The sequence below is a fragment of the Bubalus kerabau genome, chromosome 15 (assembly GCF_029407905.1).
Source record: "Bubalus kerabau isolate K-KA32 ecotype Philippines breed swamp buffalo chromosome 15, PCC_UOA_SB_1v2, whole genome shotgun sequence".
NCBI lineage: Eukaryota > Metazoa > Chordata > Mammalia > Artiodactyla > Bovidae > Bubalus > Bubalus kerabau.
Window position 1 is genome coordinate 61158349 of NC_073638.1, and position 16314 is coordinate 61174662.

The 16314-nt window shown below is 40.2% G+C and overlaps 1 long non-coding RNA gene across 2 annotated transcripts in view; it reads right to left on the reverse strand.

The window, feature by feature from the left end:
- Positions 1 to 16314, reverse strand: part of LOC129629264 (uncharacterized) — a 488327-nt gene that overhangs the window by 44965 nt on the left and 427048 nt on the right. For both annotated transcript variants that reach the window (XR_008703114.1, XR_008703113.1), the window contains one exon: positions 3389 to 3450. This is a non-coding gene — a long non-coding RNA (uncharacterized LOC129629264). The remainder of the gene's footprint in view (positions 1 to 3388; positions 3451 to 16314) is intronic.

Genomic DNA, 16314 nt, shown 5'->3' on the forward strand with positions numbered 1-16314 from the left:
AAAGTTTAAAAATAAAATAAAATTAAAAAGAAAAAAAAATAAAGTAATTAAAACTTGACATTATTTTCCTCTTTAAAGCCTTTAATGACTTCCCCCTCCTTCGGGTAAAGTCCATGTCTCTTAACATATAAGGAGGGACTCCTACCTATCTCTTTCTCTGCTTCCACTTTTCCTGCCATCTTACTGTGAGTCCCACCCACTCACAAAGCAGACCCTAAAACAAGGACTCAGGTAAAGGCAAATTTACCTGGATAAGTGAATACCAGCTCTAAAGAATAATAAGACAGGAAAGTGAGAAAAGACCCTAAAATGTGCATTTAAAAGCCAAGCAGCTGCAGTTCAGTTCGGTACCAGAAGGCCCCTGAGGCATCGGTCTCAGGTTTCCCTTCCAAGGGACCAAGGGACTAAAGCATGAACCCCTATTTCCCTTCTCCCATTGGTTGAGGGTCATTCCTGAGGTTGTTAACCTTCTCACACATCCAGGTTGCACCCATCTGCAGCTGAACAAAGGTCTCTGTTGCCAAAAAACGTTACCAGGCAGAGAAGCAGAGATTCCTGTTGAAATTGAGAAGCTGTCTACAAAAGCTTCAGGGGAAAGCAAAGGAAAACTTAAGGATGTGGACTGATATGGTATTAGCGTTTATTAGGCCCACTCTGGAGAAGGCAATGGCACCCCACTCCAGTACTCTCGCCCGGAAAATTCCATGGATGGAGGAGCCTGGTGGGCTGCAGTCCATGGGGTCGCTAGGAGTCGGACACGACTGAGTGACTTTACTTTCACTTTTCACTTTCATACATTGGAGAAGAAAATGGCAACCCGCTCCGGCGTTCTTGCCTGGAGAATCCCAGGGACGGGGGAGCCTGGTGGGCTGCCGTCTATGGGGTCGCACAGAGTCAGACATGACTGAAGTGACTTAGCAGCAGCAGCAGCAGGCCCACTCTGCTCTGCAACCCCTCATGCAATGTATTCTATACCTTAGAAATGCCTGACTACTCCCTAACGCACTGTTTCATCTTTGAAAGAACTTCTTTATTCCATTTCTTTAATCCAGAAGTCCACTAGTTCCACCTCTTTCTCATACAACTCCCAAAGCCTAACCTTAGAGCAGCACCCTAGAAAGAATAATTTGTGTTCTCCTTAGTTCCCAGGTCATTTGTTTATAATTCCATTTTAGAATTCATACACATAAACTAATAAATATTACATGATGCCATATTTATCCTCCATCATATTTATTAAACTGAGTGATCTGAGTTTTACTGATATTTTTGAGCTCAGCTTCTATATCTGAAAAATCAGAATACATACCCCATAGGGTTAAAAAGCTAGAAGAACTGACATATATAGAGTGCCCAACAATATGTCTGACTCATAGACATAGACTCATAGACTCTAAAACATTTAGTTCCATCACTCTGTCAAACTCTCTTCCATGTTTTTGTCTTTGTAGCTCAGACACCTAGCATAATTCCCAGCACACAGTAACCCCTAGCATGTATCCTTATATAAGTAAAAAATGCCTCAATAGCACTAAATCACCCCATGAAATTCCCATAACAACCCTGTTGTAAGCAAGCCAAGGATGATGGATCTTGAAAAATAACTTTAAAATTTTAAATTGCAGGCAAATGAATGTTTGTATTAGGAAAAAGAAGAAAGTGATATGTCTGTAACATTTTAGATCCTTCCATTATGTCAGAATATAGGATAGAAATTCTTCCATGGAGAATTTCAACTAACTGTCATAATGATAGGCCACTGGATTCCAGGAGTTCTGAAATAAGCTGACCTGTGGCGAATTGTTTAAAATGAAATTGTTCTTTCTAAATAGCATAGTTTGAAATGGTCGCTTACTCCTTCTGAAAAGCAATTTCAAGTACTGTATGAGTTAACTAAAATAGCATATATTTTAAAAACTCAATATAAATGCACTGAATAGCTCAAAGTGAGTTGTCTTTGCCCCAAGAGTATGACGAATTGACATGTGTCCTTTTAAAAAACTTAGATTTGAGCAAAAATGTTTTGTTAGAAATATTATATGACTTGGGGACTTAAAACAACTTAGAGGAGGGAAACCAGCAATACTTGGGGAAGTTCTGAAGCATTTTATTTAAAATGTGACCCCAGCATTTTAGAAATCATGGCAATCTGAAAGTCCTCTTAGTGTTGGATTGTGAGCTCTCAGCTGCCCTCAACTCCTAGGGTATCTACTGACATTCTCCACAGCTCTCAGGGAAATAACTTGTTTCAGTGCAAAGTACAGACTGGTTCCTGGGCATCCCAAGGGGCTCTAGTGGTAAAGAAGCCGCCTGCCAATGCAGGAGAGGCAAGAGATGCGGGTTCGACCCCTACGGCAGGAAGATCGCCTGGAAAAGGAAACAGCAACCCTCTCCAGTATTCTTGCCTAGAAAATTCCATGGACAGAGGAGCCTAGCGGGCTACAGTCCATGGGCCTGCAAAGACTCGGACACGACTGAGCAGCTGAGAACACACATACGCATAAACTGTTCTTAGGACACTTCAACTACTGCTGAATGGTAGAATGAATGACTTAATGAGATAATGAAATTAACAGAATCATCTGTGGCCTCAGTTCCTTTGTATATGCAGGGAGAGGGTTAGATTATGATCTCTAAGGTACTCTCAATTCTATAATTCAAGCAGGAAAGAGTTCTTGTCTCACTCCAGGTGTTTCCTCCTGTCACTGAGAGAGATGAGAAGGCAGCAATGGATTTCATTTTCCACAGAGTAAGATTTAGTCATGGATGCTGAGAAAAGGTGATTACCCATTGAGCTGAAATCAGAATAAAAACAATGTAAATCATAAATGAAAGCCTGTGTACAGAACAAAGAACAAACCCATTTTAATAAGAAATCTGGTGTTTGTGGTAGAGGTAATCCATCAAACACTCATCAAAATGAATTTTAGAAAGGCAAGAGTACACAGCTGAGTGCTATTTATGAGTATAGATTTAAAACTACACTAATTTGGGTAAGAGTCTCATTCTGCCCCCATCAGCTGAACTGCCTTTAAAAGTTACTTAACTTCTCACATCTTATTTCCTCTACTGTAAAATAGGGAGAAAACCCATATGCTCTCTAACAGGGTTCTTGTGAGTATTCAACAAGTTAATACATGTGAAATGTTTAGAGTGGTGCCTGCCATGTGATATGTGCTCAATAATTACTAGGCATTATTATCATTAGTCCTCCAATGTCATTCAATTTCCATAAAATGTCAGGGAAATAAATCATATAAATTCTTCAAAATGTATCAGAATAGGTCCATAATTTCAGACTTAGCTGGAAGAATGTGCATGAGAGACTCACCTTGTTAAAATTAATATTTATCATGATGATAATGATTATCATGTATTTATTGCCTACCTTATCTTATAGGAGCTGCCCAAGGAACTCCATATTTTCATTATTTCATCATATCAGCAAATCTACAAAGGAAAAGACCATTAGATAAATTGGAAAACTGGAGCTCAGCTCAGTTAGTAAAATGCTTTGTGTAATAACTTTATACCTAAATTTGGAATCCTGAAGCACCACAACTAAAAATTATGTTCAATAGCTCTAGAATTCTTTTTTTTTTTCCTTTTAACAAACAGAATACTTTACCCATGAAATTAAAGTCTAATGGGATGGACTTTTTAAAAAGCAATACAGAAATAGAAACAATAGGAAAATTACCATATGGGTTAAAGATTAAATATTGAACCTGGTTGAGGATGACCAAGAATATAAATACATCCCAACCATCCCATTTTAAAGATTAAAAAATTTAAACTAGAAGAGTTTAGCTAATTAGTCCTCTGACCACTGCTGCTGCTGCTGCTGCTCAATCACTTCAGTCGTGTCCGACTCTGTGCGACCCCATAGACGGCAGCTCACCAGGCTCTGCCGTCCCTGGGATTCTCCAGGCACCTCTGAGCACTGAGTGTCTTTTAACTCTTTATGGTCAATACAACTGGAGTAAACTTGAGAAATACCACAAGATCAAGGGAAGATACCTGGTGAGGAATAAAAAGGTAGAATGAAACTAGTTAAGATCCCTTAGGAAACTAAGGAAAGAGAGTGATGAAACAATCTGGCTGCAAGTCAAAGTCTTCAGCAAATCACTTGATTTCCTAAATAATTAGATTACAGTATGTAGAATAATGTCAGATTATGCATGCTAAATTGCTTCAGTCGTGTCTGACTCTTTGCAACCCTGTGGACTGTAGCCCACCAGGCTCCTCTGTCTGTGGGATTCTCCAGGCAAGAATACTGGAGTGGATTGCCATGCCCTCCTCCAGGGGATCTTCCCCACCCAGGAATTGAACCCATGTAATGTTAGATTATGGAGAGAAGTAAATGACAGATGACTCTGGCTAGGGTTAGGGTTACTGCAATAGAGGTGTTGGGAATGATCATATAAGGGACAAATATTTTCCAAATAAGTATGCTATAACTCTATCACTTATCAATTGCTATGTAACCAAACACCCTCAAATCAGAGGTTTAAAGTAACAACCACTGATTTGCTTCAGTTCAGTTCAGTTCAGTCGCTCAGTTGTGTCCAACTCTTTGCGACCCCATGAATCACAGCACACCAGGCCTCCCTGTCCATCACCAACTCCTGGAGTTCACTCAGACTCACATCCATCGAGTCAGTGATGCCATCCAGCCATCTCATCCTCTGTCGTCCCCTTCTCCTCCTGCCCCCAATCCCTCCCAGCATCAGAGTCTTTTCCAATGAGTCAACTCTTTGCATGAGGTGGCCAAAGTACTGGAGTTTCAGCTTTAGCATCAGTCCTTCCAAAGAAATCCCAGGGCTGATCTCCTTCAGAATGGACTGCTTGGATCTCCTTGCAGTCCAAGGGACTCTCAAGAGTCTTCTCCAACACCACAGTTCAAAAGCATCAATTCTTCGGCGCTCAGCCTTCTTCACAGTCCAACTCTCACATCCATACATGACCACAGGAAAAACCATAGCCTTGACTAGACGGACCTTTGTTGGAAAAGTAATGTCTCTGCTTTTCAATATGCTATCTAGGTTGGTCATAACTTTCCTTCCAAGGAGTAAGCGTCTTTTAATTTCATGGTTTCAGGCACCATCTGCAGTGATTTTGGAGCCCCCCAAAATAAAGTCTGACACTGTTTCCACTGTTTCCCCATCTATTTCCCATGAAATGATAGGACTGGAGGCCATGATCTTCGTTTTCTGAATGTTGAGCTTTAAGCCAACTTTTTCACTCTCCTCTTTCACTTTCATCAAGAGGCTTTTGAGTTCCTCTTCACTTTCTACCATAAGGGTGGTGTCATCTGCATACCTGAGGTTATTGATATTTCTCCCGGCAATCTCGATTCCAGCTTGTGCTTCTTCCAGTCCAGTGTTTCTCATGATGAACTCTGCATATAAGTTAAATAAACAGGATGACAATATACAGCCTTGACGAACTCCTTTTCCTATTTGGAACCAGTCTATCGTTCCATGTCCAGTTCTAACTGTTGCTTCCTGACCTGCATACAAATTTTTCAAGAGGCAGATCAGGTGGTCTGGTATTCCCATCTCTTGAAGAATTTTCCACAGTTTATTGTGATCCACACAGTCAAAGGCTTTGTCATAGTCAATAAAGCAGAAGATTCTGCAATTTGGGCTGGGTTCAGCTGGGCAGCTTTTGGCTGGTCACCCCTGAATGATAAAGCTGTAATAACTTGGCATCTCAACTGGAGCTAGATGATCCTACAAGGCCTCAGTGGCATAGCTGTTGCTTATCTAAAGCTATCAGTCAGACCCAAGGTACTCCTCTATATGGTCTCTTCAACAGACTAGCCCAAGCTTGGAACAAGTTGGTAACAGCATCCTAAAGGATAAATCTCAATGTTTCAGCACTTAAGAAGTTGCTGCTTATGTCATGTGTTGATGTCCAACTGATCAAGTCCATAGGACCAAGCCCAGAGTCACTTTAGGAGGGAACTAATCAAAGGTATGGTTACTGGTGTGTGTTGTGTTTTAATCACTCAGTCGTGTCTGACTCTTTGTGGCCCCATGGACTATAGACAGGCTCCTCTGTCCATGGGATTCTCCAGGCGAGGATACTGGAGTGGGTTGCCATTCCCTTCTCCAAGGGATCTTCCCAACCCAGGGATTGAACTGGGTCTCTGGCATTGCAGGCAGATTCTTTACCATCTGAGACACATCTAACTAATTGGGTGTCGTTGATACAAAAATCTGCTAATGTGGCCAAAACAATAAAAAGATAGATGCAGATGCAAATATAGATACAGATGTAGGTATTGGTGCAGATGTGGATAGATAGAGAGATAAATAAGATCTAGAGGGGACTGACATTAACTGTTGACATTTACAGTTTCAAATGGAGAGAAGAATAAGTATAAATACCCTAAAATTAGCAGATGCTTAGCACACCAACACACAGCAAAGAGGCCAGCACTGCTGAAATCAAATACACAGGAGAAAAAGTAGTATGAAATGAGATTAGCAAGGTATGCAGTAACCAGATCATACAGGACTTAGCCTTAGTTCAGGCCTCCTAGAAGCAAAACCTAAAACAAGAATTTATGTGAAATAGATTTATTGAGGGAATCCTTTCAAGAGAATTTTATTTGCTAAGTCTGGCAAACCAAGTACCGCTACTGCTGCTGCTGCCCTGGTCCACCTCAATTTTATTCCAATTCTCTAGTCATATTTCCAATTCCCTTAGCCATGTGTGGTTTCCTAGACATACTTTCACACTGCTTTATCTTTGCCTGCCCTTGATATTCTCTCAGCCCAGAGTGCCAGCCCCTGCCCACTTCTTTACAGAAGAAAATCCAACCCATTCGTGAAAACCCAGCTCAGCTGTCACAGTTCTGTGACACTTTCCCCAGTCTTCCTATTAAGTTTAATTGCTTTTTCACTTTTGCTTCCATAGCAATGTATTTACCTATAATATGTATGAATGAATAAATAATATGTATTTCATCCAGCCTTGTATTTCCATTACTTGTTTGTATACCTTTCTCTTCCACTGAATTTTTAAGCTCCCCACTCATTTTTCCTTCATTGTTTCACCCAAACCAAGTACAATATATTGAATATAAAAGATAAAAATATTTTTCCATTTCAATTGAATTAGACCATGGCATGTCAATCTAATGTGGACTAAAGATGCAACGTGGTTCTCCTGTGTGAAAATGACAGTCCTTTGGGTTGTGTTTTGCATGTTTGACAGAAAGCTTTGGAGATCATCTAAAATACATGGCAAGAGCAGTTAATGTAAGAGGGGCCAATGTTAAATAGTTCTTTTTTTTTTAAGTAGTGATTTAAAGACATATTATATTAACAGCGATGTAAAAACTCAACATTTGAAAGTACAACCATTAATAAAGCAAAATGGCTGGGGAAATACACAATAAAGGGTATGATTATTTTGTAGTCTCGTGCAAAATCTATCATAGCTCATTTTATAAACAGTGCTACTAAGAGGAAAATTCCTCGGTTTGTTGTATCCTATGATCAAATCATCTCATCTCTGCAACATGGTCTTAAATCATGTTTAATTCCTCATCAGTAATATTAAATATACTGCCTGATTTTAAGAAGCCCTACTGGAAACTCCTGAAACCAATGAAAAGTCATAAGCAGTATTATATTCTGAGATCAACACATTTGCAAAGGATGGCAAACAGTCTCAGCTCCATCTCCACCGCTTCCTAACTTGATAACCCTGGGCAGCTTCCATAGTGTGCAGGAATTTTAGTGCCTTAATGTCAAAGTTCATGTGTTTTTCCACGGCTCAAATACGGCGATTTTTGGTAAAAACAACATATAAAGGACACAATTGTTAAAAGGAAATATAAGTTGTATTTAGAGGTTAAATTAATCTACAACCAAAAGTTCTATCACCAAATCTCAGCCCTTTTCCCTTAGTAATACCATGTTGATAATTTTGGTTATTACCAAAGCCTTCACAAATGAGTAATCTGGTGGGAAGAATGTTTTATTAACATCTGCATCCATGTGGCAGTTGGTCACTTACTACAACAGAAGTATTTCCTTGTGGATTTAATAGATCAACCACACCTGCTTTGAGAAAGCGTGGCACCCAGTCCAGATTTCCAGTGCAGCCTCTCCACTGAGCTCGGTGGGCACTCGGTGCCAGCTCTGCAGAGAGGAGTTTGGTGCTTTCACCTCTAGCATCTTCCTGGAGTTTCATTCCTTAGGCCCTTCTCGCTGCTGCTGTTAAGTCGCTTCAGTCGTGTCCGACTCTGTGCGACCCCAGAGACGGCAGCCCACCAGGCTCCCCTGTCCCTGGGATTCTCCAGGCAAGAACACTGGAGTGGGTTGCCATTTCCTTCTCCAATGCACGAAAGAGAAAAGTGAAAGTGAAGTCGCTCGGTCGTGTCTGACTCTTAGCGACCCCATGGACTGCAGCCTACCAGGCTCCTCTATCCATGGGATTTTCCAGGCAAGAGTACTGGAGTGGGGTGCCATTGCCTTCTCCGAGGTCCTTCTTAGGTGACACTTATTAAGATTCCTTGAGAATAGGGCAGAGTTCTGTTAATAGCAAAAGACAAGCCTCCTTCACCAGCTTTGGTGAGAAAGGGAGAAAGGAAAATGATTCCTTTTTCTTCAGTATAGTAGTGGAGACCGAAAAAAGAAAGAAAAAAAAAAAAAAAAAAACCAAGAAAAACGATGTCATCATTTTTGCTCCTGGCTGGGAAGACTTGCTTACAATTCTAACCAACAGAATGTTGTTTTTTTCTTTTATTTTTTTCACACAGAGGCTCGTGAAGCAGTAAATGCACCCTACCACTCAGGTTCAAAATAGGTCACTTCTTTTGTATAAAACTGCTTTGGGGTTGGAAAAGAGAGGTGGGGGATAGATTTTTGTGGCAGGGTGTACACTGGGGACTAGGCCTACATCTGCTATTATCCTCTTTTAGAAATTCTGTTAATCTACATTAAATATCTCTGCACGGATCTGATCTAGGCCCCACTTCAGTCCTAGCACCTAGCATGGTGCCTTAAATAGCCTGGGGGCTCAATAAATATTGTCTACAAATGAAAAAGAAAGAAATAAACAAGCATCACCCAAAAGGAAAAAGTAAAATAAAAATATAAAACCCTCTCCTCTCTAGTGGAGACTTTCTCCCCCGGGCAACAGACATCTGGTGTTTCAAATACTGGGAACCTGTCCTTCAGCCATGCCTCTCTACTTAGGAGGCTTACCCTTGCTTAAAGTACAATCCAGTCACTTACTGGGCATAAAAATGGTGACTTTTAATTTTATTCACTCCTACATGGCCTACACAAATAGAGGAATAACTTCCACATGATTATAAAAACAATGAATATTCTGCAACAAAATTGGCTTTGAAAGAGAATCAAGACACGTTCAAATCCATGCAATAACTGTCCCTCTGCAGCCACCGGCTTGAGTTCCTCTTTCCAATATGCTTATAAGATTAAATGAGACAGCTTACATTCGGTGTGCCCACTCGTTTGTGAAAAAAGTATCCCACCAAGCATGCCTTCAAAATGAACACAACCTTGTTGGAATCAGAGTATCTGTCTACCTAACCTCTACCTCCTATCACCTAACTTATTGAATTCTCCTTCTTCACTACCACTGACAGTGTATTTGGTGTAACTATTCTCTGTGCTAAATGCCTCCATCTCTTTCTTTTATCCTGAAAGTGACAGTGTCAGTTGTCCAGTGCTGTCTGACTCTGTGACTCCATGGACTGTAGCTTGTCAGGCTCCTCTGTCCATGGAATTCTCCCTGCAAGAATGCTGGTGTGGGTAGCCATTTCCTTCTCTAGGGGGTCTTCCTGACCCAGGGATGGAACCCAGGTCTCCTTCATTGAAGACAGATTCTTTACTATTTGAGTCACCAGGGAACCCCTTCTTTTAGTCTATCAATTTTTCTTTTATCCCATCAACCTTTATTATCTATTACATGTCAGACCCTGTATTCATCCTTAAGGTAAGAAAAAAAAAAGGATAAAGAAATATGACAACATTTGTCATTAAGGGCAAGGAGAATAATAAAAAATAAAAGCAAAAATTCCCCAGGTCAGATCTCATAATTTCTTGGGTTTTGTATCCCATTCCTATTTCAGTGGGTGGCACATGCATCATAAATGTTGATGTAATGAAATGCTTCTTAACAGAGATAAATATGAGTGCTCTGGGACCCAGAAGAGATGTAGGGACAGTTTCAAGAAGTCGAGTTCTGAAGGATAGATCAACAGGTGAATGAAGAGGGGAAGAGCAGATCAAAAAGAAGTGGTATGTGTAAGGCAGAGGAATGAGAGCTGGGTGTTGGTGTTGGGCTCAGAGGGTAGAGAGTAACTGGTATGGCTTGCGTGTGGATGTCAACTTGTGTTGGGAGTGGTGGCAGGAAAGGAAGAGGAGAAGGGTAGTAGGAAACATAATCAGGGCCTTTGATGTTGTCTTAGGAGTTTGGACTATATTACTATTTAATTGTACTGTGACAGTCACATATTCCAGGTTAAATCACAGTCTCCATGAGGGCATTTCCTATGTAAGATTTGATTTGTTTTATTCTCGATGCATAACATAGTACTATTTACAGAAGGAAATCATCACCACATCACTACTATCACTCCCATCATTACATCACTATCATCATCATCTAACGCTTTCTGAGATCTTAGTGTATGTCTTGACCTGTTCTGGTCTTTTAAATGTCACAAAACCCCCAATGGGGTAGGCACTGTCCTTGCTATACACATGACAAAACATTGGCTTGTGGAAAATTAGGTAACTCTTCAATTCCATATGGCTAGTAAATGCCTGGGCAGCTAAGATTTTTTAATTAACTTTAATGTCAAGATTTATCCCTCTACCTTTCTTGATAAACATATGTTGATTTTGAACTCATGTATTTCCTACACCAAAAAAGAGTTGCATTTGATGATCAATGTAACTGTATTTACTAAGGCTTCTTTCAAGCTAACAGTATGATGAAATGGGGGCTTCCCAAGTGGCTCAGTGGTAAAGAATCTGCCTGCCAATGCAGGAGACGCAGGATACATGGGTTTGTTCCCTGGGTCAGGAAGATCCTCTGGAGAAGGAAATGGAAACCCACTCCAGTACTCTTGCCTGGAGCCTGGCGGGCTATAGTCCATGGGGTCACAAAAGAGTTGGACCTGACTTAGTGACTAAAACAACCACATAATGAGATGGGTAATGTGTACAAACATGGCATTAGGTCAGTCTAGTCATATTTCTTCTGGACAAGGTATCAACCCCACCTTCACTCCTCCTGTCATCACTCATACACATTTATTCTGGGAAGTCAAAAAGTGCAGAAATCTGGGTATATTTCACCAGCTATGGTAAGCTTTCTTTCCTCTTTACCTTCCCCCAAATTGGCAGGTATCATTAAAACCTCCTCCATAAAACTTTTTAGCAGTTAACTAAGGCCCAGTCTCCATGGGAAGAATAAATGAAGGCACATTTTTTTAAATGTATAAACTGAATCTTCAGAGGTACAGCGTTGGAGGTTGCCATGGAAACTTTTCTCTCTCCTTCCCACTGTTTTTGGCGAGTTTTTTATTAAACAAAACAAAAAAATTTTAAATGCCCTCATTAGCCCCATCTCCATTTCCAGCAGCATCAGATCATTTCTTCCAAATATCTTATGGCCCAAGTAAATAGCTCACAATACACTGAACACTAAGAGATATATGTACTTTGGTTCCCCAATATTAAGAAGTAAGGACTGAGTTCATTCACTCACTCAATGAGTACATATAATCAAGGACTCTGCTAATCTACACTCTTTGTGAACATAGTCTTGCAAAAAAGGCCCTCACTTAAAAGAATCCTCCATCTATTGCAAGAAATAAAATAAGTACATGACTCTTATTTAAGACAGCATATAAGAGAATTTTAAAATGATATAGGGTTCACAGGGGGAAAAAAAGCATTCATATCCAGCCAGTGCCAGCAGGTAAGGGTTCTCAGAAGACCCCTGTGCATCTGTGCTCAGCTGTGTCCAACTCTTTGCAACCCCATGAACTGCAGCCCGCTAGACCGCTCTGTCTATGGAATTTTCCAGGCAAGAATATGGCAGTGGGTTGCCATTTTCTCCTCCATGGGATCTTCCCACAGCAGCCCAGGGATCGAATCTATATCTCTTACATCTCCTGCATTAGCAGGTGGATTCTTTACCACTGTGCCACCTGGGAAGTCCTTCTTGGAAGAAGCAGTACTTAAATAGATCCTTGAAAGTAAACTAAGAATTAAAGAACATGCGGTCAGGTTTAAATTTACTCTGTCTCCTATAACACAACAATAGCATCTCCTAGGTCAGGCTGAAGAGTTTAGTGTTTACTTACTGGAAAAACTAATTTTGAGTCACACTATGATATGATATAATGTGATGTGATGTGATATATCTGGATAATAAATCTGAAAGGCTCAATCAGTGTGGGGATATGATAGGGTTTCATTTCTTATATATCAAGCTTCAGGTAGAAAAGATTTTCTCTCCACAAATTAATTGACAAAATAGAAAAAAAAAAGTCTTATGAATGTTTCTTGTAGCAATGCTAAATGAAATCCTAGCCAAGGATGAAATTAAATATCTTATAAAGCCCAATGGAAACATTTTAGGAGGAAGGGCCCATGGTTCTTTCTTGACAAACAACGACTAAACTTTTCTATAGGCAAAGTAGCTGCATTCCTCATTTTCCTCATTATTTTATTTGGTCATAGATTTTGTTTTACATTTCCTCAGAGGTGGAAGTTAGAAATCAGAAACTACTCATAAATAAAGAATGCTTAAAGTCTGCTCTCCCTACACTGTGATTTTGTTAAGGCAAAGGGCAGAAATTTATTTCTCTTGACCTATTAATTCCTGGCATTTATCAGTTAATGCAAATATTTGTGCATTATGGTAAAAATGTTTCCTGAACATTCAGCTAAGATGCTGACCCTAAAAAAAAGTCTTTATAGACCTTGAGAACTCCTAAAAATGTTTACCCTAACATTTAGCCAGACCGATGACTTTGATTAAGTCGGTGTTTCCTAGCCTAGGTCTCCAAAAATGAAGTATTTTTAAACAAAGGAACATAGATTTTCAAGAGCAAAATATTTGCTATTTTTAAAGCCTAATTGAAGTTCTCCATTTGCATATGGCAAGGCTGGAAATTTCCTTATTTTTCACTGGATAGAATAATCTCAGGATGGTCATACTGCTTAGATCTCATGCTGATCAGGAGCTCTGTATAGCAGCTGTTTAAGTCCCTTGTTAATTAAATATGAGAAAACAGATTAATTATTACTTAATATATGCAGTTGGCTTGAAAGCTACTTTTTTTTAGAAAATGAATCTATAGAAGACAGAAAAATAAAAATTAAATCATCCTTAGGTATAAAAATCTAGGATTCAGAAAATTCTTGTGATAGTTCAACTAAGTACTTATTACCTCCCTTAACATATTAAGAATTCATTTCTCACAGGCACTGGAAACAGAACATTGGAAAGGTAAACATTGATGTAAAAAGGTGGGAGGAGAATAACTACAGTAGATCTTGATAAAAGGAGACCAGAAATAACTGGGGCTTTGGGACTGGAAATGGGAAATTTCCAATTCCTATTACAGATGGAGAAACTGAGAATCAGAGATAAATAACTGGTCCAAGGAGATGAATAACAAAACAAGCTTGGCCTCTTTCACAACTTGGTCTTCAGTTGGCCCTGCTCTGAGGCAAGTATTTGCAGATCCTTAAAAAAACAGCAGCATAACTGGCAAATAGCAAGCTCATCACATAAACAGGGGCTTCCCTGGTAGCTCAGCTGGTAAAGAATCCACCTGCAATGCAGGAGATCCTGGTTCAATTCCTGGGTTTGGAAGACACCCTGGAGAAGGGATAGGCTACTCAACGCAGTATCCCTGGGCTTCCCTCATGGTTCAGCTGGTAAAGAATCCACCTGCAATGTGGGAGACCTGAGTTTGTTGCCTGGGTTGGGAAGATCCCCTGGAGAAGGGAAAGACTATCCACTCCAGTATTCTGGCCTGGAGAAATACACAAACTGTATAATCCATGGGGCTGCAGAGTTGGACACGACTGAGTGACTTTTACTTTCATATATATTATATGTGGGCTTCCCGGGGGGCACTAGTGGTAAAGAACCTGCCTGCCAATGCAGGAGACATAAAAGATGAGGGTTAGATCCCTGGTTTGGGAAGATCCCCTGCAGAAGGCATGGCAACCCACTCCAGTATTCTTGCCTGGAGAATCTCCATGGACAGAGGAGCCTGGTGGGCTACAGTCTGTGAGGTCTCAAAGAGTCAGACACAACTGAGTGACTAAGCACAGCACAGCACATAGATGGCTGTGACCGACAGGTTAAGTGGGAAGAAATCTCAGAATTATTCTGCCATGATGGTTTGTGACACAGTTTAACAGAAAGGACAACTGAATTCCAAAATCAAGCTGCGATATCAATTAAGTCTAGTAAGTTCTGATTCTGAACTCCAAATCAAGAAATAATAGATTCTAATTGCTGCTGATTTACTATGTGACCCTAGGCAAGTCAGCTGCTCTCTTATAAAATGGATACAGTGCATTCTTGCCTCTGAGTCACAGAAACTCACTGGAGGAAATTTATGAACGACTATCTGAGTTCTGAGGAAGATATTTAGATTCTTCTTGAATCAAAAAGCTAATGATATTTTTGTCTTGGGACATTTATCTTAATTGATATTTCTTCAGCTTTACTAATACCAGGGAGGCCAGCTATGTCTAGACTTCTTCAGGGCCATTTCATTTTGTCGTTACAAAGCAAATTATACAGGGGAATTCATGGTGTAAATCCATCACCTTTCAACCACAATATTAAAAACAACACCAGCTTCCTTAAATTTATGTTGTTATTTTCTTTCTAAGAACTCTAAGCCCCTTTAGCTTATTTTGACCTCACAGTAACCCAAAGAGAGACTCATACTAAAATTTCCAATTCCCATTACAGACGGAGAAACTGAGAATCAGAGATAAATAACTGGTCCAATGAGATGAAAGTAATTTTCAGCAGAGGTGAGGTTAGGACACGTGTCTCTTGACTTTCCGCCTTGTACAAACAGCTTGTTTGGTAGAATTCAACTGAGAGATAAAGAAAGAAGCACCTCTCACAAAACAAGTTCCTCATTAGCCGCCTAAAGTATCTTATATTTACCCTGACCCTATCTCTAAGGGTAAATAATGATCATGATGTTGTAGCAGATAGATATTTAGTATGTACCTTGTGCCAAACATTTACAACTCATTTAAGTTTCAAAATGTGGACTTCTCAGGTGGCTTAGTTATAAAGAATCCTCCTGCCACCACAGGGGATGCAGGTTCGATCCTTGGGCTGAGAATATCCTCTAGAGTAGGAAATGGCAACCCCCCTGTATTATTCAGCTTTACTAATACCAGGGAGGCCAGCTATGTCTATACTTCTTCAGGGCCATTTTATTTTGCCGTTACAAAGTAAATTATACAGGGGAATTCATGGTGTAAATCCATCACCTTTCAACCATAACATTAAAAACAACACCAGCTTCCTTAAATTTATGTTATTTTCTTCCTAAGAGCTCTAAGCCCCTCTAGCTTATTTTGACCTCACAGTAACCCAAAGAAAGACTCATACTTAAATTTCAAAAATTTCATACTAAAATTTCCATTCTTGCCTGGAAAAGTTCATGGACAGAGGAGCCTGGCACACTGCAGTCCACGGGGCTACAAAGAGCTGGACACGACTGAGTACACATAGTGACAGTCTTAGAGATGTGAGCAATGGCATATAGCAAGGATAAATAATTTACCAGAGGTCACACAGCTAGTGGATTTGACATTTAAAGCCCTTATCAAAGGACAAATGTGGACCTGTTGAGGATGTAGGGTGGTTTATGGGGAAAAGGTGAAACTCTGAAGTCAGCAGATCTGAATTCAAAACTTAACCCAGTAGTTCATGAATCATGAAACATTTAGCATGTTACACATGAAAAACAAAGTGAGGGACTTCCCTGACAGTCTGATGGTCAAGATTCCAAGCTTCCACTTTGCGGGGCACAGGTTTGGTCCCTGGTTGGGGAGCTAAGATCCCCATGGCATGGCCAAAACATTAAAACAAAGACAAAGTGAAACGTGAATTGTGTTACTCCCTGCTTGAAACTGTTTTCTGATTTCCCATTGCTCTAAGTCCCTGCATGTTTCACTTCTCCTGCCTCTCCAGCATCATCTCCCATTGGCCTCCTTTTTGCTCACTGGCTCAGATCATGTATCTTTCAGTGTTTCA